Below are 27,889 nucleotides of genomic sequence, written 5' to 3' on the forward strand. Positions count from 1 at the left end.
GCTGAAAACTCATTTTGTCATTCAAAGGGTAGCCTTTTAAAAATGTCCTTCAATTCAAAAATGACTGCCTAGCTTCACTGTGGATACTTGTTAATAGTGTGCCAAATAAGGCTCTGAAGATAATTTTCTTTCTATCATTTGTCTTTACCTTCTTTTGAAAAATAAGGTTAGTTATTTTTAATACACTCTTTAGGAAAAAAAATTATATTCCTATTATATTCTGGTAATATTACTGCCATTGAATCTCAGAATCCCCATCAGTAGTTGTCACTGATTAAAAAAACTTATATTTCAAAGTGGCGTGTTCATTATGCAAAAATGGGGAACCCTGTCTTCCATAGTTAAAAATCCCAAATCAAGAGGTTATTATGTTTTGTTGAAAAACAGAACTGAACTGAGTAAGTTTGAAGATCCAATTGGTCTTATTCAGGGATTCATGAATCAGGCAGGCATCATTCCATCTAGTAAATACAGACATACCTTGGAAAGTATTTAGTGGTGGTTTCAGACCACCACAGCAAAGCAAATATTGCAATAAAGTAAATCATGAATGTTTGTTTCCCAGTGCATATAAAATGTTTGTTTCCCAGTGTTTACACTTTACTGTGGTCTATTTTTTATGGAAATATTTAAAATTTTTATTTATTTATTTGGCTGTACTTGGTCTCAGTTGTGGCACATGGAATCTTTGGCATTCAAACTCTTAGCTGTAGCTGTGAACCTTTAGCTGGGCCACATGATCTAGTTCCCTGACCGGGGATCAAACTTGGGCCCCCTGCATTGGGAGCATGGAGTCTTAGCCAGCGGACCACCAGGGAAGTCCTACTGTGGTCTACTAAGTGTGCAATAACATTATATCTGAAAAAAAGAAAACAATGCCCATACCCAAATTAGGGCTTCCCAGGTGGCTCAGTGGTAAAGAATCCCCCTGCCAACACAAGAGACATGGCTTCGATCCCTGGGTTGGGGAGATCCCCTGAAGAAGCAAATGGCAACCCATTCTGATATTCTTGCCTGGAAAATCCCATGGACAGAGGAGCCTGGTGGGCTACAGTCCATGGGTTGCAAACAGTAGGACACTACTTAGTGACTAAACAACAACAAATACATTAATTAAAAAAAATACTTTATTGCTAAAAAATGCTAACCACTATCTTAGCCTTCAGTGAGTCATAAATTTTTTGCAGTATTGACATATAACATCACCATTCAGTTCAGTTCAGTTCATTCGCTCAGTCGTGTCTGACTCTTTGCAACCCCATGAACCGCAGCACTCCAGGCTCCCCTGTCCATCACCAACTCCTGGAGTTCACTCAAACCCATATTCATTGAGTCAATGATGCCATCCAACCATCTCATCCTATGTCATTCCCTTCTTCTCCCGCTTTCAATCTTTCACAGTACCAGGGTATTTTTAAATGAGTCAGCTCTTTGCATCAGGTAGCCAAAGTACTGGAGTTTCAGCTTCAAAATCAGTCCTACCAATGAATACCCAGGACTGATCTCCTTTAGGACGGACAGGTTGGATCTCCTTGCAGTCCAAGGGACTCTCAAGAGTCGTCTCCAACACCACAGTTCTAAAGCATCAATTCTTCGGCACTCAGCTTTCTTTATAGTTGAACTCTCATATCCATACATGACCACTAGAAAAACCATAACCTTGACTAGATGGATCTTTGTTGGCAAAATAATATCTCTGCTTTTTAATATGCTGTCTAGGTTGGTCATAACTTTCCTTCCAAGGAGTAAATGTCTTTTAATTTCATGGCTGCAGTCACCATCTGCAGTGATTTTGGAGCCCCCCCAAAATAAAGTCAGCCACTGTTTCCACTGTTTCCCCATCTATGTGCCATGAAGTGATGGACTGGATGCCATGATCTTCATTTTCTGAATGTTGAGCTTTAAGCCAACTTTTTCACTCTTCTCTTTCACTTTCATCAAGAGGCTCTTTAGTTCTTCTTCACTTTCTGCCATAAGGGTGGTGTCATCTGCATATCTGAGGTTATTGACATTTCTCCCAGCAATCTTGATTCCAGCTTTTGCTTCTTCCAGCCCAGCGTTTCTCATGATGTACTCTGCGTATAAGTTAAATAAGCAGGGTGACAGTATACAGCCTTGACGTACTCCTTTTCCTATTTGGAACCAAACGTTGTTCCTTGTCCAGTTCTAACTGTTGCTTCCTGACCTACATACAGGTTTCTCAAGAAGCAGCCATAGCAAATGCAATAATAATGAAAAAGTTGGAAATATTTGAGAATTACCAAAACGTGACACTGGGACAAGAAGTGAGCAAATGCTGTTGGAAAAACGGCACTGACAGACTTCTCAATATAGGGTTGCCACAAATGTTCAGTTTGTAAAAAACAGCATATCTGAAACGCACTAAACTGAGGTAAGCCTGTTGAGAGACTATACAAAATGGAGGGTTTTTATAGGCAGAAGGAGAGTGGGGCAAGAATATATTAGCATAAGAAAAGAAAGGATTGTTTCAGACCTGGCCTTCTTTTGAAGGAAAGGAAAGGCAGGGGTCTTTATCCTGCAGATTACACCACCAGTGTTGACCAGGAAATTTCAGACTGACTCCTGCAAAGGTCACATTTCTGGGAGGGACTGAAGTTGCAATTACGTTTTAGTTTGGTATCAGGTGTTAGTCGCTCAGTCGTGTCTGGCTCTTTGTGACTCCATGGACTGCAGCCCATCAGGCTCCTCTGTGGGATTTTCCAGGCAGGAATACTGGAGTGGGCTGCCATTCCATTCTCCAGGGGATCTTCCGGACCCAGGGATTGAACCTGGGTCTCCTGCACTGCAGGCAGACTCTTTACCATCTCAGCCACCAGGGAAGCCCCTGCAGTTTGGTGTAGCTGGGGGCAAATGACTGTTTTGGGCCTGCTGCTGCTCTTTCTCTTTTCAAAGAACCAGCTTCTGGAACTAAAGACACTGTATGTAGTCCTATTTTGTACGGCATGTGCTCTGTACATTATACTGGCTTGTGTATTCTTTCCTATTTTCTTTTTTTTTTTAACTCTTGTAGCAGTAGCTGGTCATACACTTAGCAAAGGCAATGGGTTTCCTCCCTGTGTTGTCACATCAGATGTGGTCAATGATATCCTGTTTCTGCAGGAACAAGTACAACTTCCTGCCTGCTGCAGAAGCAGAAGCTGCCCCTGAGGATGAATAAATGCCACACAGAAGAGTATTCTAAAAATTATCATCATAAACTCACTTGACAAGAGAGGAAGCCCTAGGCAGCTAAACATTGTCGATACCATTCCGTGTGCACTTGCAGTTTCCCAGCCTTTGCCAAAAGATCAAGAAGATGATGACAATGTTGCTGAGACTGGTACCCAGTACACCCTCTGGGTGCTGTTTGGCTGAAGGGGACACTTTAAATCTGTGAGGCTGACTCCTGTTAATTTCAAAGATGGACAGGATATCTGCTTGGGTTTGGATGGTCAGTAGCGGCAGAGGGATGGGCCTGGGCCCTTAGAGGAGCTCACAGTCACCAAACTGAAGCGGTAGGTCAAAACTGTGCACTGCACTTTGTTACACTCTCTTCTAAAAAAGGACTCATGTAGCATGCTGCCAGTTTCTAGTTCTGCCAACTTTATTTCTATCACTTCCCTGGCATCTAAAAATCATTTAAATATGAATACAACACTACCACTGCTAAGCATTCACTATGAGCCAAGGACAGTTTATTTCATTCTTTCAGTGACTCCTTGAAGAGATTATTATCCCCATCTTGCTAATAAGCAAACTGAGACTCAAAGAAATTAAGAAACTTGCTAAAAGTCCAGGAGAACATTAAGAGGTGGATGTGGTTGTGGTTGCCCTGAGTTCAGGCAATAAGGAGGTACACTGGCTGCAGGTAATTTAAATATAATGTGGCTCAGATGGGAAAGAATCTGCCTGCAATGCAGGATACCTGGGTTCGATCCCTGGGCCAGGAAGATTCCCTGGAGAGAGAATTCCACAGATAGAGGAGCCTGGGGGGCTAGAGTCCATGGGGTTGCAAGGAGTCGGACACAACTGAGCAACTAACAAAAAAAAGTCAGACTACCTTTTTTTTTTAAGCGTTTAAAAATTTGTGGGCGAAATATATATAATGTAAATTTACCATCTTAACTATACATGTACAGCTCAGTGACGTTAAATATATTATTGTGCCACCATCATCAACATCCATCCCCAGAACTCTTTTCATTTTGCAAAACTGAAAATTTGAACCAATTAAACAATAATGCCTCCTCTGCCTCTCCCTCTAGCCCCTGGCAACAACCATTCTACTTTTTTGTCAAAAGAGCTTTGACAAGTCTAAGTACCTCATACAAGTGGAACCACATAGTCCTTTTGTGACTGGCTTATTTCACTTAGCAGGCTGTCTTCAGGGTTTATCTATGTTGTAGCATATGTCAGAATTTTCTTCCTTTTTAACAGCTGAATAATATTCCACAGCATATAGGTACCACATTTTGTTTGTGGTCATCCATCAATGCACACTTGGGTGCTTCCACTTTTTAACTATTATGAATACTCTCCAATGAATGTGGTCATATGTATGTGTGTCCATGCACAAGTGTGCACATGCATGCATGTGTGTGTTTAAATCATTATGTACCAGAAATTCTAGATAACATCAGGCATAAAATATTCCTTCCTGAAAAAAACTTTTGTTGGTCACATTTTAAGCAACTGTTGTAGGTACTACTGAATTTGAATAATACAGCATATGCCTCAAAACTAGCATAGCTCTTTTTTTTCTTTTAACTGACACATTTAAGAAATTACTTTTCCTTTACAAAAGAAAAAGAAAAGCAACACTGGATTCTACACAGATGTGAATTCTAAGAACAAATTAGAGTCTTCCTCTATTTATTTAGAGAATAAGTGTGTGTTGAGTTGAAATTGAGCTTGGTTTGTGAAAGTGTTAGCTTCTTGGTTGTGTCTGACTCTTTGCAACCCCATGGACTGTCACCTGCCAGGCTCCTCTCTCCATGGCATTTTCCAGGCTCCTCTCTCCATGGCATCTTCCAGGCAAGAGTACTGGAGTGGGTTGCCATTTCCTTTCTCCGGAAAGGAGACTGAACCCACATCTCCTGCATTAGAAGCAGATTCTTTACCATCTGAGCCACCAGGGATCCCAAGCTTACTTTGAGTGCAATCTGTGTCTTGAACCCCTGTGGTACTACCCATTCCTATGTTTACATGCTAAATTTAAAATAAGCAATGATAGAACATTATTGTAAAGACAAAGAACAAAACTTGAGTCACTTTAATGCTGTCATCCTATGTGAACAGTTTGGAGTTTTCATTTTTCTTTAAAATCTAAAGAAATAAAACAACTGCCAATGAAAGATATAATGTTTAGTAAGTATAAATAGTTCACTCATTAAATATTTGGATGACTTTGGGTATCTTTAGCTTCAAAATGTACTTTTTAAAGCCTGCTGTTTTGAAACTAAAGAATTAATCAAGGAAATAATGACCATTTACTGATTATCACATGAGTATTACTGAAAAAGTTCTGTTATTTAGAGGTATTATTAGTATTAGTCCCTCAGTCGTGTCCGACTTTTTGCGACCCCATGGACTGTAGGCCCCCAGGCTCCTCTGTCCATGGGATTCTCTAGGCAAAAATACTGGAGTGGGTTGCCATTTCCTCCTCCAGGGGACCTTCCCAACTGTACATGAAGGAGACTTCATTAATGTACATTAAAGGATACCCCAGGTTAACCTGTTATAGAAAACTGTCTCTTGAGTCTTTAAATTCTATACCAATGCTATACCTCTGGTTGGCTGATTGTTTGTTTATTTATTTAGGTTTTAAGGTGAATGACCTGGGACTATTTGTTTCCATCAACCTGACTGGAATCTAAAGGTGCAGTCGAAATGTCTATTTTTCTTGCCATTCTCAGAAGAGATTGCTGCAAATCTACTCGACGATTCTCATTCTTTTCAGCTTACAATACAAATAGCTTATTATTTTTTTGCAAGCTATGTCTTATAATAAAGCAGTGCTGAAAAATTAAATAGAAGAATGTTCAGTTGCCATATAGGCTACGAAAATGATTTGCTGGTGGTGACTTTTAAGCTTGATTCTAAATAGATTTATGAAGAATGGCACTTGGAAGACGTGGTCCAAATGTTGCTATTTAAGGTATCTTGAAATTATAGGCTCACTCTCCCTAAAATTTCAAAAAGCGTAAAGCTTAGGCTCTTAAGGGTATAGCAGTGATAAAAGCTTTCATAGTCATTTCTAAAAAGCAACACTTCATAGTTTTCTCTCTCCAATGGTTCTCTAATATACTTGTAGAAGGAAGGCAACAGAAAACCAAGAATAAAAATAGCTGAGCTCTCCAAAATTGGGCTTCCTGATTACTTTCCCTGTTCAAAGAAAAGAGGAGACACCATCTTGCAATAGAGGCTTCATAGACGACTGGGTTTCTCCAGTGACAGTCGGCATTTGATTCCCCATATCTCTTGGTTCTCCTTGTTGTCAATGGTCGGAGAGGACATTAAAAATAATGGTCTATTTGGATGTCAAATATTCTAGGTATATCAAGTCACAAGCTTATAAAGGGCATGTGTTCAAATCCAGATTTGTCAAATTCTAAGCTTTTTACTCCTATTCCAGGCTACTTAGGGCTTCCCTGGTGGCTCAGTTGGTAAAGAGTCTGCCTGTGATGTGCGAGACCCAGGTTCAATATCTGGGTTGGGAAGATCCACTGGAGAAGGGAACAGCAACCCACTCCAGTATTCTTGCCTGGAAAATTCTGTGGATGGAGGAGCCTGGTGGGCTACATTCCATGGAGTCACAAAGAGTTGGACACGACTGAGCAACTAACACACTGGGCTACTGAATTATTAACAAGCGTGCCCATTTTCTAAAGCTAGTTTCCTGTCTAGCAGTATAGGGTAATGGTTCAAACACCTACTCCACAGCAAGTACAATGTCATGGTGAATCCATGCATTCTCCCTCTTCTCCCAGTGGGGAGGAAAAACCGTGTAATAGGTGGAGGGCTTTTTTAAAAAAATTAACTGGTATTTTGGCTTTTATATTGCTTTTGTTTTGCTACCAGGGGAGTGTGGAGCAATGCACATCCAGATTTTTTCTGTTTCTAGCTAGATGCAGAGGCCTGCATGGTGCTCGTGAAACCCAGTTACCTTTTACCCATCCTATCCCACATGGGTGTAAGGCTGGCCCCTGAGTTTGACAGTATACATGGATATGGGAGACAGAGAGGTGGAGGTTTCCTTAAGCTTTAAGTGTTAGTCGCTCAGTCGTGGTCCAACTCTTTGCAACCCTATGGACTGTAGCCCACCAGGCTCCTGTGTCCATGGGGGCAAGAATACTAGAGTGGGTTGCCATGACCTCCTGCAGGGTATCTTCTCAACCCAGGGATTGAACCTGGGTCTTCTGCATTGCAGGCAGATTCTTTACCATCTGAGATTTTCCTAGATATAAATAAAAGGAGTTTGAGGGGTTCCTGGTTATGGTGGGCTGTATAACAGGAGGTGAACTTGGCCTTACCAGGGAATCAAGCCGGACTGGCCATTGCATGCTGAGGCTTTGAGCAGCTGTGAGGGCTCTGTGTTTTCCTGCTATTGGTGAAGAGGAGTCCTGGGGTGAGGGGTGGTCCCTGAGTTAATCAGACAACCGGCACCCAACTGTCAACTGCAGCCTCTTGCTGCTGGAGAACTAGTTTTCTGGTGTTGCATGAATTCAGAAATCTTGGGAATGTGGGGCAGGGAGAAAGCACAGAGATTGAATTCTTATGATTCAAAAGGATGAGAAGGAGAAGCACATTTAGTTTTGATTTAGTAATCATGCAATGTGACATTTCTTGTACCTGAGTAGTGAAGAGTAAAATTTCTTGCTACCTAAATAAACAAACAAGTGCAACCCAGGGAGGAGCAATGTTGGGTGAAGCATGGAGCACACAGGGAGCACTTGGGAGAGGCAAGGAAGGCTTCTTAGGGGGAGAGGTCCACGTTGAGAATGAGGAGCATCAGCAGGGAGAAGGGGTATTAGGATGCACCAAGGGAAGGGAGGAGGAAGCATGTTCCAGGCAGAGAGAACAGAGGCACAAAGGCCAGATGGCAAAAGAGCAGGAGTCCCTGGAAATGTAGGGTGGCTGGAGAAGACACAACAGGGAGGAGGGTTGGCACCAGGTGAGCTAAGCTGGGGTCAGGTCAGGAAGACCCCACTCTGGGAAACTGGGGCTTTATTCTGGGGACCATGGAGAAAACCATTACTGTGTTTTATGCAGAGGCAATGAAGCTTCAATACTTTGACCACCTGATGTGAAGAACTGACTCACTGGAAAAGACCCTGATGCTGGGAAAGATTGAAGGCAGGAAGAGGAGGAGACGACAGAGGATGAGATGGTTGGATGGCATCACCAACTCAATGGACATGGGTTTGAGCAAACTCTGGGAGATAGGGAAGGACAGGGAAGCCTGGCATGCTGCAGTCCATGGGATTGCAAAGGATCAGACACGACTGAGTGATTGGACAACAGTGAAAGGATGAGATGCAGGCTTTGGAAGATCACCCTCGCGGCCATAGGGAAAAGAGACACAGTGCAGCAAGACCAGTCAAAGGCAGGCAAGTCAAGAGGCCCTATCTGGTGTTCTGTGAAGCCTCATCAGAATGCATGAAGACTTCCCTGGTGGTCTAATGGTTAAGAACTCTCCTTCTAATGCAGGGGACATAGGTTTGATCTCTGGTCCAGGAAGATCCCACATGCCTCAGGGCAACTAAGCCTGTGCACAACTACTGAAGCCTGCACTCTGCGACAAGAAAAACCACCATGATGAGAAGCCCACACACTGCAACGAAGAGTAACCCTCACTCACAGCAACTAGAGAAAGCCTGTGCATAGCAGTGGAGATCCAGCACAGCCAAAAAGAAAAGGAAAAGACTATGAAACACCTGTGCTGCGTGCTCAGATGCTCAGTTGTATCTGACTCTCAGTGACCCCATGGATTGGAGCTCTCCAGGCTCCTCTGTCCATGGGAATTCTCCAGGGAAGAATACTGGAGTGGGCTGCCAATTCCTTCTCCAGGGGATCTTCCCGACCCAGGGATTGAACCCGGGTCTCTTATGTCTCCTGCATTGGCAAGCATGTGCTTAGTGCCACCTGTGAAGCCTGTGGAAGGAATACATCTCTAATACATGGTAAGATGAGTACTTTAACATTTCCCTTGCTTTTGGTGAGGAGTAAAGTACTTAAGCCTTATTGTTTTCTCTGTAACTTCAGACCATGCTGTCTACAGTCATCAAAACTACTTTAAAGACTACACACAGAGGAAAAAAAAAAAAAAGAAATTCAAGGAGCCTTGGCCTGTTTTTCTGGTCTGGGAAGACAATTCCTTTTGGGTCTTGAATCCATCATGAAGCATTATGTGCTTATCTCTTCTAATGAGAAGTTACAGTTTATGAGACTGCCATTAAAGCTCTTGTCTAATTTGTTCATAAAAGTTCACAGACTAATGGCCTCATACACTTCCCTTTAGGTTTACATCACCTTTGGTAAGCATCATCAGCCGCATGCAAACCCACTTTGCTGACCCATCCCCAGGCCTACCCTAGTTTTCCCAAATGCCTACTGGCATGTTTGGGAGACTATGCTGGGGGCCTGGCTAGACCCACTAGTGTTATGTTTACCTTGTTAGTAACTAAGTGTGGGGGCCATGCCAAAAAAGGAGAGGTTAATTATAATGGATTTGTTAGTGAATATGTTATACAGCTCCTCGTGGCCACATCTTTCCTTTTTAGGCAAAACATTATTTGACAGTTTTTGAATCTTGGATTAACAGTACCTATACACAATTTCTAGATATAATACTAACCCCAATCATTGCCATTTTATTGAGTGCCTACTCTGTGCCTGGCATTGTATTAAGGGCTGTATTTACGTTATTTCATTCAATTTCTACTACAAGCCTAGGAGGTAGACTTTACTCCCAGATGGAGAGTGAGGACCAGTTGTTCAATTGCTTTTCCAGATCCACACGGCTTGTATGAGACAGCTGGTATCAACTGCACATCTAGTTTGTAAGCTCATACTCATCACCACAGCTCTGATCGCCTGATGACATCCTGTGCAGATCAATAGTGCACTTTCCAAATGTTTACTGTGTCATCTGTCACATGCCTCCCTTCCCCAGGAACCACATCTTATTTCTCTTTTTACCTCCAGCGTACTTGTTACTCAAGAAGGTTCTCAATAAGGTTTTGTTGAGTAGATACATTAAAAATGTCTTTCTGTAACCCACAGTGTTACTATGTCTGAAAATTAGAAGGACTTTTGCCTTATCTAACACTCTTTTCTTGCCCACAGGGATTATAGACAGTGGCACAATTATCTCTGTGTTTCTGGCAATCAGGGCTTCCCATAATATCCTGTCTATCCAAGGCTTAAAGAGAGGAGTTGCCTTAACTTTTTTCAATCTGATGATCGTTACCTGTGCAGAGAACACAAGGCAGAAGGCAAGATGGGTAGTTTCCTTTTCTTTCAGGGCCATTAACTTTTCACCAGTTACCAGATATGAACTGATGCTTACTATATTCTTTGTCTGTAAACACAAATTACTTCTATTTCCTTTAACCGTATTCTTTATGAAATGGGCAGGTATCTTTTTAAAAATTTATTTGTTTACCTTTGGCTGTGCTGGGTCTTCATTGCTGCTCAGGCTTTTTTCTGGTTGCAGAGAGAGGAGGCTGCTCTTCATTGCGTTTCATGGGCTTCACTTTGCTGTGGCTTCTCTTGTTGAGGGGCACAGGCTCTAGACGTATGAGCTCAGTAGTTGTGGTGCATGGGCTTTAGCTGATTCATAGCACTGGGGATCGTCCCAGACCAGGGATCAAACCTGTGTCTCCTGCACTGGCAGGCAGATTTCTAACCACTGGACCACCAGGGAAGTCCTGAATGGCCATGTTTAAATCCATAATACATTGCGGTGATGCCTTTAAAACTTTGAACACTGAATACTTCGAGGCCTAAAGTCTCATTCTTTTACTTATTCATGAAATAGCCTTTTTAAAATATAATTTTAATGATATTCAGAATAGTGGGAGAATAATTTGATAAATGCTACCTAATACTTTAAGAATTTTTGAATTATGTATATATACAATCTTAAAAATGGAGGAAAAAAGAAAAAATGATGGTGTTAATCTTTAAAATAGAAATATATTCTATTTTGGCTTTGACAGACATCTACAAATTTTTTGCCTCCTTGCCTTTTATGAATAACACACACACACACACACACACACACACACACAAGAATACATGCTCAGCCAGTATGCTTTTCCAGGAGATAGTGGAGGACAGAGGAGTCTCGCATGCTGTAATTCAGGGGGTTGTAAAGAGGTGGATACAACTTACTGACTGAACAACAGTAGGCTTTGATAACTATCTCTTCCCAGATAGGAATTCTATATTTTGGTCAGTAATTTGGAATATGTTGACATTCAACGCATGTGGTCCCTCCCTTATTGGTCCCCAGGGAGGAAACAAGCTGGCAGAAGTCAAGATCTTCATCTACTCAAGAGTTGCACACATCAAATAGTAAATAGATGACTTAAGCAAATGCCAGAAACAACACCGAACTTGGGAGAGCCAACTAGGAAGAAATAAGGGTGGAATATCTCCAAATCATAGAGGAGCCAGAAGAAAGTCAGACATGAGGTGGGAGTGGATGCGATACTTGGATAAAGGAGATCAACTAGATGGTGATGAATGGAAACAAATTTTTGATGGTGAGCACACTGCAGTGTTGACAGAAGTAGAAATACAATGTTGTACACATTAAACTTAAAAAAAAGTCAGATGTGAATCTGGGCTAAAGAGAATACCATGGCAGACAAATGGAGAGATGCTTCTAGACAAGGTCTGTCCACGGATCTCATCAAGAAGATTTGTCCATATTTTTTATCTCCCTTTTTGTCCATGTTGTGTCTCTCATAAAGTGGTAGAAGTTCATTGCTCCTTTAAGTGCTATTTATACACCCACTCAATTCATTTCGTTAATTCACTCATTAACCACCATTATTAGGAACATTATTAGGAACATAGTAGATGTTAAGGATGCAAAAATGAGTTAAGTCAATATTGTCAGAGTAGCAAATGAACCAACCATGCCCATCAGTACTCCTGTTCTCCATCATAACATAAAACTAAGCAATTAGAAAGCTCTAGCTCTGAATCAATGTTACATGCTATAAGAAAGGGGATACATTATTATACGGTGTGCATGCTTATCAAAGTGCATTATAAACATAGCATTAAGTATTTAAAATATACAATGTGTATATCTCAAGCTTTACCAAGATATGATTACAAAATAAAGTCACCTGAATGTCCCAGACCTTACCAAGATGTACTATTTGATACACCTAAATAAAGTCACTGGTGGCTTGGACAGTAAATAATCTGCCAGGGTTTGATCCCTGGGTCAGGAAGATCACCTAGAGAAGGGAATGGCTACCCACTCCAGTATTCTTGCCTGGAGAATTCCATGGACAGAATTCCATGACGGGCTATAGTCCACGGGGCTGCAAAGAGTCGGACAGGACTGAGCAATGGAAGGGGGAAATAGAGTCATGCTTCTCATAATAAATTATTACATACTGAGTGCTCACTCATGAAATTAATACTCTTTAGTGTCTCTTTTCCACTCCCTTTCTATATATACACACATATGCACATATATGCATTGTTAATACTATTATCTTTTGATTAAACCATTTGAGATAAGTTGCAGACACCATGACCTTTCACTTCTAAATACCTGGTCATTTACTTAGACAACTAAATACTGAAATACCTCCCAAGGACAAGAACATTCTTTTACATAACCACAACTCAGCAACCAAACTCAGGAAACTGGCAACAGAGACATACTACTATTATCCAAAACACATCCCATATTCAAATTTTACCAAATATACCAATAATTAAATGTCCTCAATGGCATTCATTCCTTGCATCCAGGGGTCAACCCCGGATCACACATTTTATTTGGTTGTCAAGTCTCCTGTCTTCTTTACTCCAGAATGACTTCTCAGTCTCTCCGTGTCTTTTATGAACTTCACATTCTTGAGCACAGGCTCATAGTCTGTGGAATGTCCTTTGGTTGGGTTCTCTCATTATCTTCCCAGGGTATTTTTCAGAGTTTCCCAGGGCGCTGCCTCATGTGTGATGTGGAGCCGGTCCTTCTGGTTCTTCCGTCTGGCTGGCTGACTTCACTGCCCTCCACATGGCTGCTGCCACTGCTACCCTTGAACTTTAAGAGGAGGCTGGGTTGTCTCCTGCTGATGCCACCACTCAGATCCTTGCAGACCTCCAAGAAAGAATGCTGCAGGTCCTAGCCTCCCACTCTAAACCCTGGGTAGTGCGTAAGCCGTACATAGTCATGTCAGACTCTTTTGCGAGACCCCCACAGACTGTAGCTCACCAAACTCCTCTGTCCATGGAATCTTCCAGGCAAGAATACTGGAATGGGTTACCATTTCCTACTCCAGGGGAATCTTCCTGATCCAGGGATCAAACCTGTGTCTTCTGCGTCTCCTGCATTGGCAGGCGGATTCTTTACTACTGCACCACCCGGGAAGCTGAGGGAAACCCTTGAAGATGCTCCTTAACTCTTCACAGCACACCTAAGGCCAGGCTATAACTTTTTAACAGAATTGCTTTCAATGCTTGAGGGTATCACAAGCATGTGTGTTAGTCACTCATTTGTGTCCGGCTCTTTTGTGACCCCATGGACTATAGCCCAACAGGCTCCTCTGTCCGTGAGATTGCTCAGGCAAGAACACTGGAGTGGGTTGCCATGCCCTTCTCCAGGGGATCTTCCCAACCCAGGGATCAAAGCCAGGTCTTTTGCATTACAGGCAGATTCTTTACCATCTGAGCCACCAGAGAATCTTGTATCACAAGCATAACACAGAAAATAATGTCAAACCGCTACTGAGAAGTTAACTACTCTTGGGACTTTCCTGGTGGTCCTGTGACTAAGACTCCAAGCTCCCAATGCAGGGGGCCTGGGTTCCATTATTGGTCAGGGAACTAGATCCCACATGCCTCAACTGAGAGTTTGCATATCGAAACTACAGATCTCTCATGACACAACTAAGACCTGGTGCAGCCAAATAAATAAATAAATGAATTTTTTTAAAAAATGAAAGAAAAGTTACTGTTCTTAGAGCTCACAGACTAATACATGACCCCAGAGTCATTAAATAAAGTAGTTCCCACCTCCATACGGAAGGCTCAACTCATTCCACCACAAACGCCCCTATAATGTCCCTGCTAGGAAGTCCAGACTCAGCAATGTGCCAGGCCTAGAGGGAAAAACACTGTCCTCAGTGCCCTCGCTTCCTGATTTAGGTGGACTGTCTTCCCAGGATGAGCAATGCTAAGGAGATCCCCCCTTACCTGGGAACCTCACTTTTAAGCATTAGTTAGGCTCACCTAGCTTGGCAGGCCCCACCCTCCCACATCATGTTTACTAAAATTAGGCTGTCCAGTTTTATGCAACACTATGTGTGGCCACCAAGAATCCAGCCTGGAAGCACTACCACAAGGCAAATACAATTCCTTCATAGCCCTTTTTTCTCCATCATGTGGTGCAGAGTAGTATGGTCCTTGAGAAAACCCTACTACAGCCGGGTTTTCATTCCTGATCTCCCGTAAATAAATGCTTGGGTGAGAATCCATTGACGCATCTCCCATGAACAACCAGCAATTTTCAGACACAAGAAATTCTAAATCTAGATTGAGAGAAAAAAAAATTATAACCCTGTAGGAGCATAATTGAGCTTAAGATACACCCAATTTACATGACTAAATAGACTGTTCAAAGCATTTGCATTTGGGTTACTTCATCCCATTTTGGCCTTCTTTAAGAAAAACAGTGAGTACTTACTTGCCTTCATATCTACAGGATTAAAAGGCCCATTTAAGTTATGTTTACAAAAACTGATTTAGCAGTTTGGCCCCAAAGGTAAATTCCAGTCTCTACCCGAGAGGTTGAAATGGCTTATAATTTCAAGACCGAAAGGTTTTCTAGCCTCAACTATTTTTACTATTTTAAGGCAGATTTGCAGCTTCTTCAAATATGCCCTACCTTTCCAGCTTTGTCACCCCAAATCCTCTCCCATCTTGTACTTCTGCCAAAAAAGAATACTTTGCTGATTTGTGATTCTATCCCTCACCTTTTTACTTCCAAAGTCTTGCTTCTGTGGGCCTTGTGTCTTTAATACTCTCCCCACAGTGCTTCCGTGGTGACTCGGAAGGTAAAGAATCTGCCTGCAATGCAGGAGACCCCGGTTTCATCCCTGAGTGAAGAAGATCCCCCGGAGAAGGGAATGGCTGTGCTAAGTCGCTTCAGTCATGTCTGACTCTTCGTGATCCCATGGACTGTAGCCCACCAAGCTCCTCTGTTCATGGGGAGTACTCTTGCCTGGAAAATCCCATGGACAGAGGAGCCTGGCAAGCTACAGTTCATGAGGTTGCAAAGAGTCAGACATGACTGAGTGACTAACATTTTCATGACCCCAATCTCTCAAAATTTTACTCAGCCTTCAAAAACTTACTCAAATGTCATCTCTCAGTCTTCCCAACTGGATATGATATATCTTTTCTCTTAAAATCCCACAGCAGGGACTTCCCTGGTATTCCAGCGGTTAAGACTTCAAGCTTCCACTGCAGGGGGCAAGTGTTTGATCCCTGGTCAGGAAACTAAGATCCTGCATGCCACGCAGTGCAACCAAAATAAAATAAATTAGATTGTGGTGATGGTTGCACAACATTATAAAAAAATAAAAGAATTAATGTTTAATACTTAAAAAAAAATCCCACAGCACAATATTTGCATCTTCTTTCTTACAGCAGTTACGTTCTACCTTATGCTATAGTTACTAGGTTCATGTCTTATCTGTCCCATTTGATTTTTTTTGAAAGTGAAGTAGCTCAGTCGTGTCTGACTCTTTGCGACCCCATGGACTGTAGCCCACCAGGCTGCTCTGTCCATGGGATTCTCCAGGCAAGAATACTGGAGTGGGTTGCCATTTCCTTCCCCAGGGGATCTTCCCAACCCAGGGATTGAACCCAGGTCTCCCACATTGCAGGCAGATGCTTTAACCTCTGACCCACTAGGGAATCCCTGCTCACGCCTGTATATCCCCTGTTATCTTTCATGGTACCTCGTAAACAGTAGGCACTCAATATATATATATTTTTTCACAGGTTAGACAATAATTTATTGAGAAGCCTCCCTTCCCCACCTTCACAGACTCTAGGTCACTTTTTCCGCTCGTAGATCTTTTGTGCTAACCCCAGGAAGATGGCTGGGGGCAGGGGCGCAGCATACTGCTCGATGAGACCCATAATGTGGCTGTAATTGTCTTCCTCGTATTGCATGTACACAGCCGACAGATTCATCTCCTCGTAGAGTGCCTTCACTCGGGCCACCTTCTCAGCCTCCTTCTGCCCATAGTTCTCCTGCAGGATTTGGCGCTGTTCTGGAGAGGCCCGCTGCAGACACTGAACCACCAGTCAGCTGCACTTGTTGTCCTGGATGTCTGCGCCGACCTTACCTGTCACGCTGGGGTCCCCAAAGAGATCAAGGTAATCATCCTGAATCTGAAAGAACCCTCCCGTCTCCGGCAGGATCTTCTTGGCATTGGCATTCTCCTTCTCCCCATCAATGCCCACCATATACATGGCAGCAGCTACAGGAAGGTAAAAGGAGTAGTAAGCTGTCTTGTACTTGACAATAGACTTATACCTCTTTTCTGTGAATCTGCCAAGATCCACATTGCCCTGGGGGGCTGTGATGAGGTCCAAGGTCTGTCCGATCTCAGTTTGATAAGAACTCTGCAGGAAGAGCTCAATCAGGTCCAGGTAATAGGGCTGCTCCCGACAGTACAGCTTCAACAGGCGCTAGATGGATGATTCCAGAAGGAAAGCATCATTGATGGCATCCAAACCTATGCCTGGCTTCAGATACCAGCAGGTCTGCCCCCAGCGGGTGAGGGATGAGTCCATAATGTCATCTGACACCAGGAAGAAGGCTTGGAGCAGTTCCACACACCAGCCCACAGTCAGGGCCCACTGGAGACTGTCAGGATCTCGTTTCCCGGGCTCCACAAGCTCCTGGAACGTTACCACCACCATCAAACCTCGACTGTACTTGCCTCCGATGGCACTGTACTCCAGGACCTCCTTGAGTCGGGTAATGGCATCTCCTGTCTCTGGGTGCCCAGTGTCCTCCTCAGTCAGCACCTTGACAATCTGGGAGAAGTGCTGGATGAAATCCTGCCTTTCTTGGGTGTAAGCGTCCAATTTCTGGTCTCCATTCATTCTGAGGGAGGAGTAAAATGCTCTGTTCCTGGATGCAGGTTCGCACTCAATATATTTTAGGGTTGAATTGAACTAAAACCCAGTGAATACAATATCTCACAGAAAACTGATAGCTCTGACCTAAATTACATCACATTGCAAATCTGAAAATATTAGTTTAAGAATGAAAGATGAAGTCTGTTGTCAAATTGCCAACCACAACTTTGGCTAAACACTAACAATGACAGGCATTGTACATAAAGCCCCCTTCTAGTCAAAACTAATGGACATTTGATGACAGAGTAGAGCAATTGGATAGTAATGACTCCTGGGTTGGCAAGCTTGAGATTTATAAGAAAAGTATAATTCCCGCTAAATGACCAATAAATTGCTTCTGCTCTCTCTGCTACTTTGTTGGCTACACTGAAAGGAAAATAAAGTAGAAACAAGAACATAACAGACTAAACAAAGATCTTTAGAGACACATGTCTGGTGATGTTTTGGTCATTCAGTTCAATTCTTTCACTCAGTTGTGTCCAGTTCTTTGCAACACCATGGACTGCAGCACACTAGGCTTCTGTGTCCATCACCAACTCCCGGAGCTTATTTAAACTCATGTCCAATGAGTCAGTGATGTCATCCAACCATCTCATCCTCTCTCGTCCCCTTCTCCTCCCACCTTCAATCTTTCCTAGTATTAGGGTCTTTTCCAATGAGTCAGTTCTTCACATCAGGTGGCCAAAGTAAGGGAGTTTCAGCTTCGGCATCAGTCCTTCTAATGAATATTCAGGACTGATTTCCTTTAGGATGAACTAGTTGGATCTGCTTGCAGTCCAAGGGACTCTCAAGAGTCTTCTCCAACACCACAGTTCAAAAGCATCAATTCTTCAGTGCTCAGTTTTCTTTATAGTCCAACTCTCACATCTATATGTGACTACTGGAAAAATCATAGCTTTGACTAGATGGACCTTTGTTGGCAAAGTAAAATCTCTGCTTTTTAATATGCTGTCTAGGTTGGTCAAAGCCTTTCTTCCAAGGAGCAAATGTATTTTAATTTCATGGCTGCAGTCACCATCTGCAGTGATTTTGGAACCCAAAAAATAAAGTCTCCCACTGTTTCCATTGTTTCCCTATCTATTTGCCATGAAGTGATGGGACCAGACGCCATGATCTGAGTTTTCTGAATATTAAGTTTTAAGCCAACTTTTTCACTCTCCTCTTTCATTTTCATCAAGAGGCTCTTTAGTTCCTCTTCACTTTCTGCCCTAAAGGTGGTATCATCTGCATATATGAGATTATTGATATTTCTCCAGCAATCTTGATTCCAGCTTGTGTTTCGTCCAACCCAGCATTTCGCATGATGTACTCTGCATATAAGTTAAATAAGCAGGGTGACAATATACAGCCTTGATGTACTCTTTCCCAATTTGGAACCAGTCTGTTGTTCCATGTCCAGTTCCAACTGTTGCTTCGTGACCTGCATGCAGATTTCTCAGGAGGCACGTCAGGTGGTCTGGTATTCCTATCTCTTTAAGAATTTTCCACAGTTTATTGTGATCCACAGTCAAAGGTTTTGGCGTAGTCAATAAAGCAGAAGTAGATGTTTTTCTGGAACTCTCTTGCTTTTTCCATGATCCAGCAGATGTTGGCAATTTGATCTCTGGTTCCTCTGCCTTTTCGAAAACAAGCTTGAACATCTGGAACTTCACAGTTCATGTACTGTTGAAGCCTGGCTTGGAGAATTTTGAGCATTATTTTGCTAGCATGTGAGATGAATGAAATTGTGCAGTAGTTTGAACATTCTTTGGCATTGCCTTTCTTTGGGATTGGAATGAAAACTGACCTTTTCTGGTCCTGTGGCCACTGCTGAATTTTCCAAATTTGCTGACATATGAGTGTAGCACTTTCACAGCACCATCTTTTAGGATTTGAAATAGCTCAACTGGAATTCCATCACCTCCACTAGCTTTGTTTGTAGTGATGCTTCCTAAGGCCCACTTGACTTTGCATTCCAGGATGCCTGGCTCTAGATGAGTCATCACACCATCGTGGTTATCTGGGTCATGAAGATCTTTTTTGTATAGTTCTCCTCTCTTGCCATCTCTTCTTATCTTCTGCTTCTGTAAGGTCCATCCCATTTCTGTCCTTTATTGAGCCCATCTTTGCACGAAATGTTCCCTTGGTACCTCTAATTTTCTTGAAGAGATCTCTAGTCTTTCCCATTCTATTGTTTTCCTCTATTTCTTTGCATTGATCACTGAGGAAGGCTTTCTTATCTCTCCTGCTGTTCTTTGGAACTCTGTATTCAAATGGGTATATCTTTTCTTTTCTCCTTTGCCTTTAGCTTCTCTTCTTTTCTCAGCTATTTGTAAGGCCTCCTCAGACAACCATTTTGCCTTTTCACATTTCTTTTTCTTGGGGATGGGCTTGATCACTGCCTCATATATAATTTCTGGCACCCTACCAGACTTATTTTGAACTACCAGGCTGGTTCAAAACTGGGAAAGGAGTACGTCAAGGCTGTATATTGTCACCCTGCTTATTTTACTTATATGCAGAGCACATCACGAGAAATGCCAGGCTGGATGAAGCACAAGTGGCATTCAAGTCTAGGTTTGTCATAGCTTTTCTTCCAAGGGGCAAGCATCTTTTAATTTCATGGCTACAGTCACCATCTGCAGAGATTTTGGAGCCCCCCAAAATAAAGTCTCCAACTGTTTCCATTGTTTCCCCACCTGTTTGCCATGAAGTGATGGATGCCATCATCTTTGTTTTTTGAATGTTGAGTTTTAAGCCAGTTTTTTCACTATCTTCTTTCACTTTCATCAAGAGGCTCTTTAGTTCCTCTTTGCTTTCTGTCATTAGGGTGGTATCATCTGCATATCTGAGGTTGTTAATAATTCTCCTGGCAACCTTGATTCCAGCCTGTGCTTCATCCAGCCCGGCATTTTGCATGATGTGTTCTGCATATAAGTTAAATAAGTAGAGTGACAATACAGAGCCTTGATGTACTTCTTTCCCAGTTTCAAACCAGTCTGGTAGTTCAAAGTAAGTCTGGTAGGGTGCCAGAAATTCCACCTGCTCTGCTCTACTTAAGAACTGCGTGCCTGAATGGCCCTCAAATTCCTCTGCAGTTTTAAGAGTTCAAGAAGTTGCATCAGATTGCTGGCAGAGCACTCAGACAGAAACACGAGTCAGGAGGGAGAGGGAAGAGACAAGACAGGATGTGCTGTCAAATATGCTTAAGCGCCAGGTGTGGAGTTGTGGAGGGTCTGGCCCCAGGACCAGGAATTCAATCCATGCCTCTACCCTGTGACTCAACTGAGCTCTTCCCGTAACACTGTAGTGGAAAGTTATAGAGATCACAAGGTTCTAGGGAGCCCTGCTAGTGCATCACTTTGGGGACTCCAGGTTTTTATATTAACGCCCAGGAGGGTGGGATTTATAGAGAAAGAAAGCACTATTCATTTGTCTGCCTTCAGCTGCAGGAAGAAGAAAGCAAAAATATAAGCTATTCACTTAGAAAACTGAATGGTTTCAGAGTAGAAAACTTCAAACATGAATGAATTCAGTAGTTTGACCTTCCCTGTCAAAAGCTGGCCTCTTTCTTTCTCCCTTGGGTCTGACTTCATTCTCAGGCTGACTCCATGCCCAGGCATACTTCCATCTCTTTCCAAGAGGAGAGAGAGTTTATTTCTCAGTAATCCCAACAAAGATCTCAGGACTGGCTCTGTTTGGACTGATTTAGTCATATGTCTTCTTGTTTTTTAGTTGTTTAGTCGCTAAGTCAGGTCTGACTCTTTTGTAATGCCATGGACCATAAACTGCCAGGCTCCCCTGTCCATGGCATTCTCCAGGCAAGAATACTGGAGTGGGTTGCCATTCCCTTCTCCATGGGATCTGCCCAACCCAGGGACTGAACCCACGTCTCATGCATGTCCTGCATTTGCAGGTGGATTCTTTACCACTGAGCCACTGTGGATATAATTATATGCATATATATCTATGGATTCATCAATATACATACACTGTGTATTGATCTGACATTGCAGATGGCATATCACTCATAATTTGGGGGGTGTAATGATTACAATGTTAAACTGGAGCCACTCATTCCTTGCAACATTTATAACTGACAATCATATAGCATTTACCTGTCTCAAGCCTTGTTCTGAATGTTCTGCTGATGTTAGCTCATTTAATTCTCACAGCAATTCTATGAGATAGTGCAGAGCTCCCCAAGAGATGATCTTCTTACCTCAACCAAACTCTCCAACTCACCAAGTGACAATGGCCCACCAGTGTATACAAGAGAGGAACCAAAGCTCACCAGCTGGGCGCTTCAGACACTTCTCTTCCAGGGCAGTTCTTGAAATAGTCCAACAACCTGGGGGCAGGAAAGAGTCCCACATGGGTTCAGTGCAAGATCTGCTTGTCTTGGAAGGCTCATTCTCCACCAGAGCCAATACTTCTGGCATGGCTTTCCCCCCTTTTAATTAATAGACGTATTTTGGAGCAGTTTTAAGTTTCAGAAAAATTGAGAGGAAAGTACAGAGTTCCCATATACTCAGTCCTATATACACATAGGTAGGTAGGTAGGTTTAGTCCCTAAGTCGTGTCCGACTCTTGCGACCCCTTGGACTGTAGCCTGCCAGGCTCATCTGTCCATGGGATTTCCCAAGCAAGAATACTGGAGTGGGTTGCCATTTCCTCCTAAACCTGGGTCTCCTGCATTGCAGGCAGACTATACCAGCAGAGCCACCAAGGAACCCCCTACGCACATAGTTTCCCTTACTGTTAACATCTTACATTCGTGTGGTCCATTCGTTACACTTGATGAATAAATGAAGACACATTGTTATTAACTAAAGTCCTAGTATATTATCAGGCTTCACTCTGGGAGCACATTCGTTGGTTTTGACAAATCCACACTGTCATACATCCATCATGGTAACCTCATACGAGAGTAGTTTATCTTAAAATCCCCATGTATTCCACTTCTTCATCCTTCCTTCTTCCACCAATATTTTCATTCTCTCCATTTTGCCTTTTCCATAGTGTCATGTAGTTGCAATCAGATAATATGTAGCCTTTTCAGTCTTCTTTCATTTAGCAATATGCTTTGAAATCCCTCAATGTCTTTACCTGGTTTAATAGCTCTTTCTTTTTATTGCTGAGTAACATTCCACAGCATGGATGTACCACAGTGTGTCTACCCATTCACCTACTGAAGTGTTTGGTTGTTTCCAAGTTTTGGCAGTTATGAATAAGATGTATAGGTTTTGGGGTGGGCCTAAGCATTCAGCTCATTTTGGTAAATACCAAGGAGCATGATTCCTGGATCATATCTCCTATAGGATTTTTATAGACAGAACTACAAGGATCCTGAAAAGTACAAGCCTGATTTGAAGGATCACCATACTCAGGGAAGCCCAGAGTTTGGCATGCCCATAAATGCCCATCAGACATTCATAGATTTTTTTCTACTTCATCCCAGTCTGGATGCAATTTACCATTCAGTGTTCATTGTTAACATGAAGAACAATGTCTAATAACACAATTGACATTTCTACTTTCATCGGTTGGATAGTCAACTAATGTTTAAGTCTCACAGAGGGATAATAGGTCTTATTAAACCCTTTGCTCACAGCTAAGACTAAGACTATGGCTCAGACGGTAAAGCATCTGTCTACAAGGTGGGAGACCCAGGTTCAAGCCCTGGGTTGGGAAGATCCCCTGGAGAAGGAAATGGCAATCCACTCCAGTACTATTGCCTGGAAAATCCCATGGACAGAGAAGCCTGGTAGGCTACAGTCTGTGGGGTTGCAAAGAGTCAGACACGACTGAGCTACTACACTTTTTTCCCTTGCTCACAGCTATATATTTTTATTTCCTCCACTTTTCAAATGAAGAAACCGAGGCACAGAGTGGAAAAAAGTGAAATCAAGAATTAGATGGAGGCATTTGACTCCAGAGCCTGTGCTCATAAACATTGTGTTATACTGCCTCAAGCATTACTTGTATTTCTTATAATGGAGGTAGTATTTATGTAAATAAGTCATGGGTTAATACCCCTAGAATATTAGATTAGGAGCCTGTGACCATGAAAGTTGCCGTCATGCTGATTTTATCTAAAGGCCTCTCTATCCCTGTGCTCCGGGAGAAATTTTTTTCAAAGCCTCTCATTTTCAGAGGGTGGGGAAGTCCCCAGGGTTTCTGGGGACTCTCACCCACTTAAGGCCTCCAGATCTCCTCTGACTCAGGCCCCAGCATCAGAACCCATTGTCTCAATTTTATTTCCCACAAAAACCATGATGCAGAATTTGGCTACTTCACTGGTTTTCATAAGAAATGCCATTACCTTGAGCTTTTGTGATTTTGTAAAATTTCCTGAAGGTATATGAGGTCACCGAGTCACCTTGCTTAGTTCATCGTATTCCAGAAAACATGACTTTTGCTCAAGTTCATTTCCCTTCTCATCCTTTCCTTCCCTTCTCCCTCTGCCTCACCTCAATTGCAAATAGATCTCTTTTGACTCTTCTTTCCTCAGAAGGCTTCAAAGCACCTATATCCTCCCAGGGAAGTACTGCTTTTTCTTTACAGGGTTCCCGGGACTGTATCCATAAGAAAGGGTACATTTGTTATATAATAATTTTTCCCATCTCACCATATTACAATCGAGTTAGCTGATTAGCAGTCCATTCTTATAGGGCTTCAGTGACTCTATTTGATAACAATGCTACAATGACCAAAACATCTGGAACAGAAGAGAAAGCTAAAGGCAAAGAAGAAAAGAAAAGATATACCCATTTGAATACAGAGTTCCAAAGAACAGCAGGAGAGATAAGAAAGCCTTCCTCAGTGATCAATGCAAAGAAATAGAGGAAAACAATAGAATGGGAAAGACTAGAGATCTCTTCAAGAAAATTAGAGGTACCAAGGGAACATTTCATGCAAAGATGGGCACAATAAAGGACAGAAATGGGATGGACCTTACAGAAGCAGAAGATAAGAAGAGATGGCAAGAGAGGGGAACTATACAAAAAAGATCTTCATGACCCAGATAACCACGATGGTGTGATCACTCATCTAGAGCCAGACATCCTGGAATGCGAAGTCAAGTGGGCCTTAGGAAGCATTACTATGAACAAAGCTAGTGGAGGTGATGAAATTCCAGTTGAGCTATTTCAAATCCTAAAAGATGATGCTGTGAAAGTGCTGCACTCAATATGCCAGCAAATGTGGAAAACTGAGCAGTGGCCACAGGACCAGAAAAGGTCAGTTTTCATTCCAATCCCAAAGAAAGGCAATGCCAAAGAATGTTCAAACTACTGCACAATTTCATTCATCTCACACGTTAGCAAAATAATGCTCAAAATTCTCCAAGCCAGGCTTCAACAGTACATGAACTGTGCACTTCGCTGTACAGTAGAAACTAACACAATATTGTAAAGCAACTATAAGTGTTAGTCGCTTGGTTGTGTCTGACTCTTTGCAACGTCATGGATTATATCCTGCCAGGCTCCTCCAACCATAGGATTTCCCAGGCAGAAATACTAGGGCAGGTAGCCATTTCCTTTTCCAGGGGATCTTCCTGACCCAGGGATCGAACCCAGATTTCCTGCATCACAGGCAGATTCTTTACTATCTGAGCTGCCAGAGAAGCCTGTAAAGCAACTATATTTCTATAAAAATTGATTTAAAAAAAACCATTATCACAAATTGTGAAATGTTCTTTGAAAAGTGCAGGAGGCAGAGACAGAATAATAGGGGAGAGTGACCATTCAGGGAAGGCCTTTCTGAGGAGGTGATGTGAATTAGGAAAAAAAGAAAAAGAGAAAACAGTAATCACGTAAGCAGTTGAAGGAAGGGAGAATGTTACAGCCAGAAAGAACAGCATATGCAAACTCCCTGGAGGAGGTATGTTGAAGAAACAGAAAGAAAATCAGAGTTGCTGATGGATAGCAAGCAAGGAGCAGAAGAATACCAAACAAGAAGTGAGATATGGTTAGTGGCAGGAGGGAAGGCTGTAGAGACCTTGCATATAATTCTATATGAAATAAAGTCACTGAAATGGGAGAATAACATGAAATGATTGAAATTCCAAGTCATCCTTGTTTCAAAGTGCATGAAGAATAGGTCATAGGACACAGAAGAGAAAGCAGGGTTTCTCCATCCTCTTGGTGGGTGAATCTACATGACTTCCTGTTGGATTCCATCTGAGAAGTGAGCAAAAGGGGAAGCAAGTATGACTTAGATTTCTCGATTAAGAGTCTTAGTTAATGACATCATCATGGGGAAATCTGAGGGCAGAATGCACTTGCGAGAAAGAGCAGAAACGCATTCAGGTTTTGGAATTAAGTTTCAGCTGTGTGTGAGACAGACAAAAGGGGAAGTCCAGTGGGAAGCCAGAAGACACACCTGGAACCTGGAAGGGGAAGTTTGATCTGGAGGAAGGGATATGGGGGTTATCAACATACAGATGGCATTTAAAGCTGTGGGATACATAGAAATATATTTCATTTCTATACACTAATAACAAAAGATCAGACAGAGAAATTAAAGAAATGTTCTCCTTTACCATTCCATCAAAAATAATAAAATACCTAGGAATAACCTACCTGAGGAAGCAAGAGATCTGTACTGCAAAAACTACGAGATGCTGGTGAAAGAAAGCAAAGATGGCATAAACAGATGGAAAGATATACCATGTTCTTGGATTGGAAGAATCAATATTGTCAAAATGAGTATACTACCCAAGACAATCTACAGATTTGATGCAATCCCTATCAAATTACCAATGGCATTTTTCACAGAATTAGAACAAAAAGAAATCTTAAAATCTGTATGGAGACATAGAAGATCCCAAATGCCAAAGCAATCTTGAGGGGGGTAAAATGGAGCTAGAGGAATCAGGCTCCCTGACTTTAGACTATACTGCAAATCTACAGTCATCAAAGCAGTATGGTACTAGTACAAGAATAGACATATAGATCAACGGGACAGGACAGAAAGCCTAGAAATAAACCTATGCACTTATGGTCAGTTAATCTACAAAAAAGGAGGCAAGAATATATGATGGAGAAAAGATAGTCTCATCAATAAATGGTGCTGGGAAAACTGGACAGCTACCTGTAAAAAATGAAATTAGAACATTCTTTAACACCTTACACAAAAATAAACTCAAAATGGATTAAAGAAAAATATAAGACTAGATACTATAAAACTCTTAGAGGAAAAAAGAGAGAGAAGACCCTTTGACATAAATCACAGCAAAATCTTTTTTGATCCATCTCATACAGTAATGGAAATAAAAACAAAAATTAACAAATAAAAATAAACAAAACAAATAAACCACAAACAAAACAAAAAGGCAACCCACAGAATGGGAGAAAATATTTGCAAACGTTGAGACCAAAAAGGGGTTAGTCTCCCAAATTTACAAACAGCTGAATGGCTCAGCAGGTAAAGAATCCACCTGCAATGCAGGGACACAGGAGACACGGGTTCAATCCCTGGGTTAGGAAGATCCCCTGGAGAAGGAAATGGCAACCTGCTCCAGTATTCTTGCCTGAAAAATCCCACAGACAGAGGAGCCTTGTGAGCTACAGTCCTTGGGGTTGCAAAAAGTCCAACACAACTGAAGCGACTTAGCACACATGTGGTTCAATACAAAAAAACCCCCAACAAACAGCCCAATAAAAAACTGGGCAGAAGACCTAAAAAGACATGTCGCAAAAGAAGAAATATAGATGGCCAAGAGACACATGAAAAGATGTCAGCATCGCTAATTATTAGAGAAATGGAAATCAGAGCCACAATGAGATATCACCTCACACCAGTCACAATGGCCATCATCAAGAATTCTATAAACAATAGTAAATACTGGAGACAGCATGGAGAAAAGGGACCCTGTTACACTGTTGATAGGAATTTAAATTGGTATAGCCATTATGGAGAACAGCATGGGGGTTCCTTATGAAACTAAAAATAGAGCTACCATATGATACAGCAATCCCACTCCTAGTCATATATATGGAGAAAAACATGGTTCGAAAGGATACATGCACCCCAATATTTACTGCAGTGCTGTTTACAAAAACCAAGTCATCGAACGAACCTAAATGTTCACCAACAGATAAGTGGATAAAGAAGATGTGTTAAATATATACAATGGGATATTATTCAGCCATTAAAAAGAACAAAATAATGCCATTTGCAGCAACATGGATGGACCTGGAGAGTGTCATACTAAGTGAAGTAAGTCAGACAGAGAAAGAAAAATATTGTATGATATTGCTTATAGGTGGAATCTAAAAAAACTATATAAATGAACTTATTTAAAAAACCAAAACAGACTCACTGACTTAGAGGATGAATTTTTTGGTTACCGGGGAGAAAGAGCACAGCAGAGGGCAAGGAGGAAATATAGATTAGGAGTTTGAGTTTGACATGTCTACCCTGCTATATTTAAAACAGTAACAACAATGGCCTACTGTATAGCACAGGGAACTCTGCTCAATACCCTGTAATA

The 27,889-nt window shown here is 42.0% G+C and overlaps 1 protein-coding gene and 1 pseudogene across 1 annotated transcript in view; both read right to left on the minus strand.

Moving 5' to 3' along the window:
* PDE7A (phosphodiesterase 7A) overlaps positions 1-27,889 on the minus strand; it is a 192,073-nt gene that overhangs the window by 162,827 nt on the left and 1,357 nt on the right. Inside the window, exon 2 of the mRNA XM_069600119.1 lies at positions 21,686-21,742. The gene's annotated coding sequence lies outside the window, so the exon portion shown is untranslated. The remainder of the gene's footprint in view (positions 1-21,685; positions 21,743-27,889) is intronic.
* Positions 16,250-17,436, minus strand: LOC138445796 (farnesyl pyrophosphate synthase pseudogene; annotated as a pseudogene).

This window comes from Ovis canadensis, chromosome 9 (genome assembly GCF_042477335.2).
Source record: "Ovis canadensis isolate MfBH-ARS-UI-01 breed Bighorn chromosome 9, ARS-UI_OviCan_v2, whole genome shotgun sequence".
NCBI classification, from domain to species: Eukaryota; Metazoa; Chordata; class Mammalia; order Artiodactyla; family Bovidae; genus Ovis; species Ovis canadensis.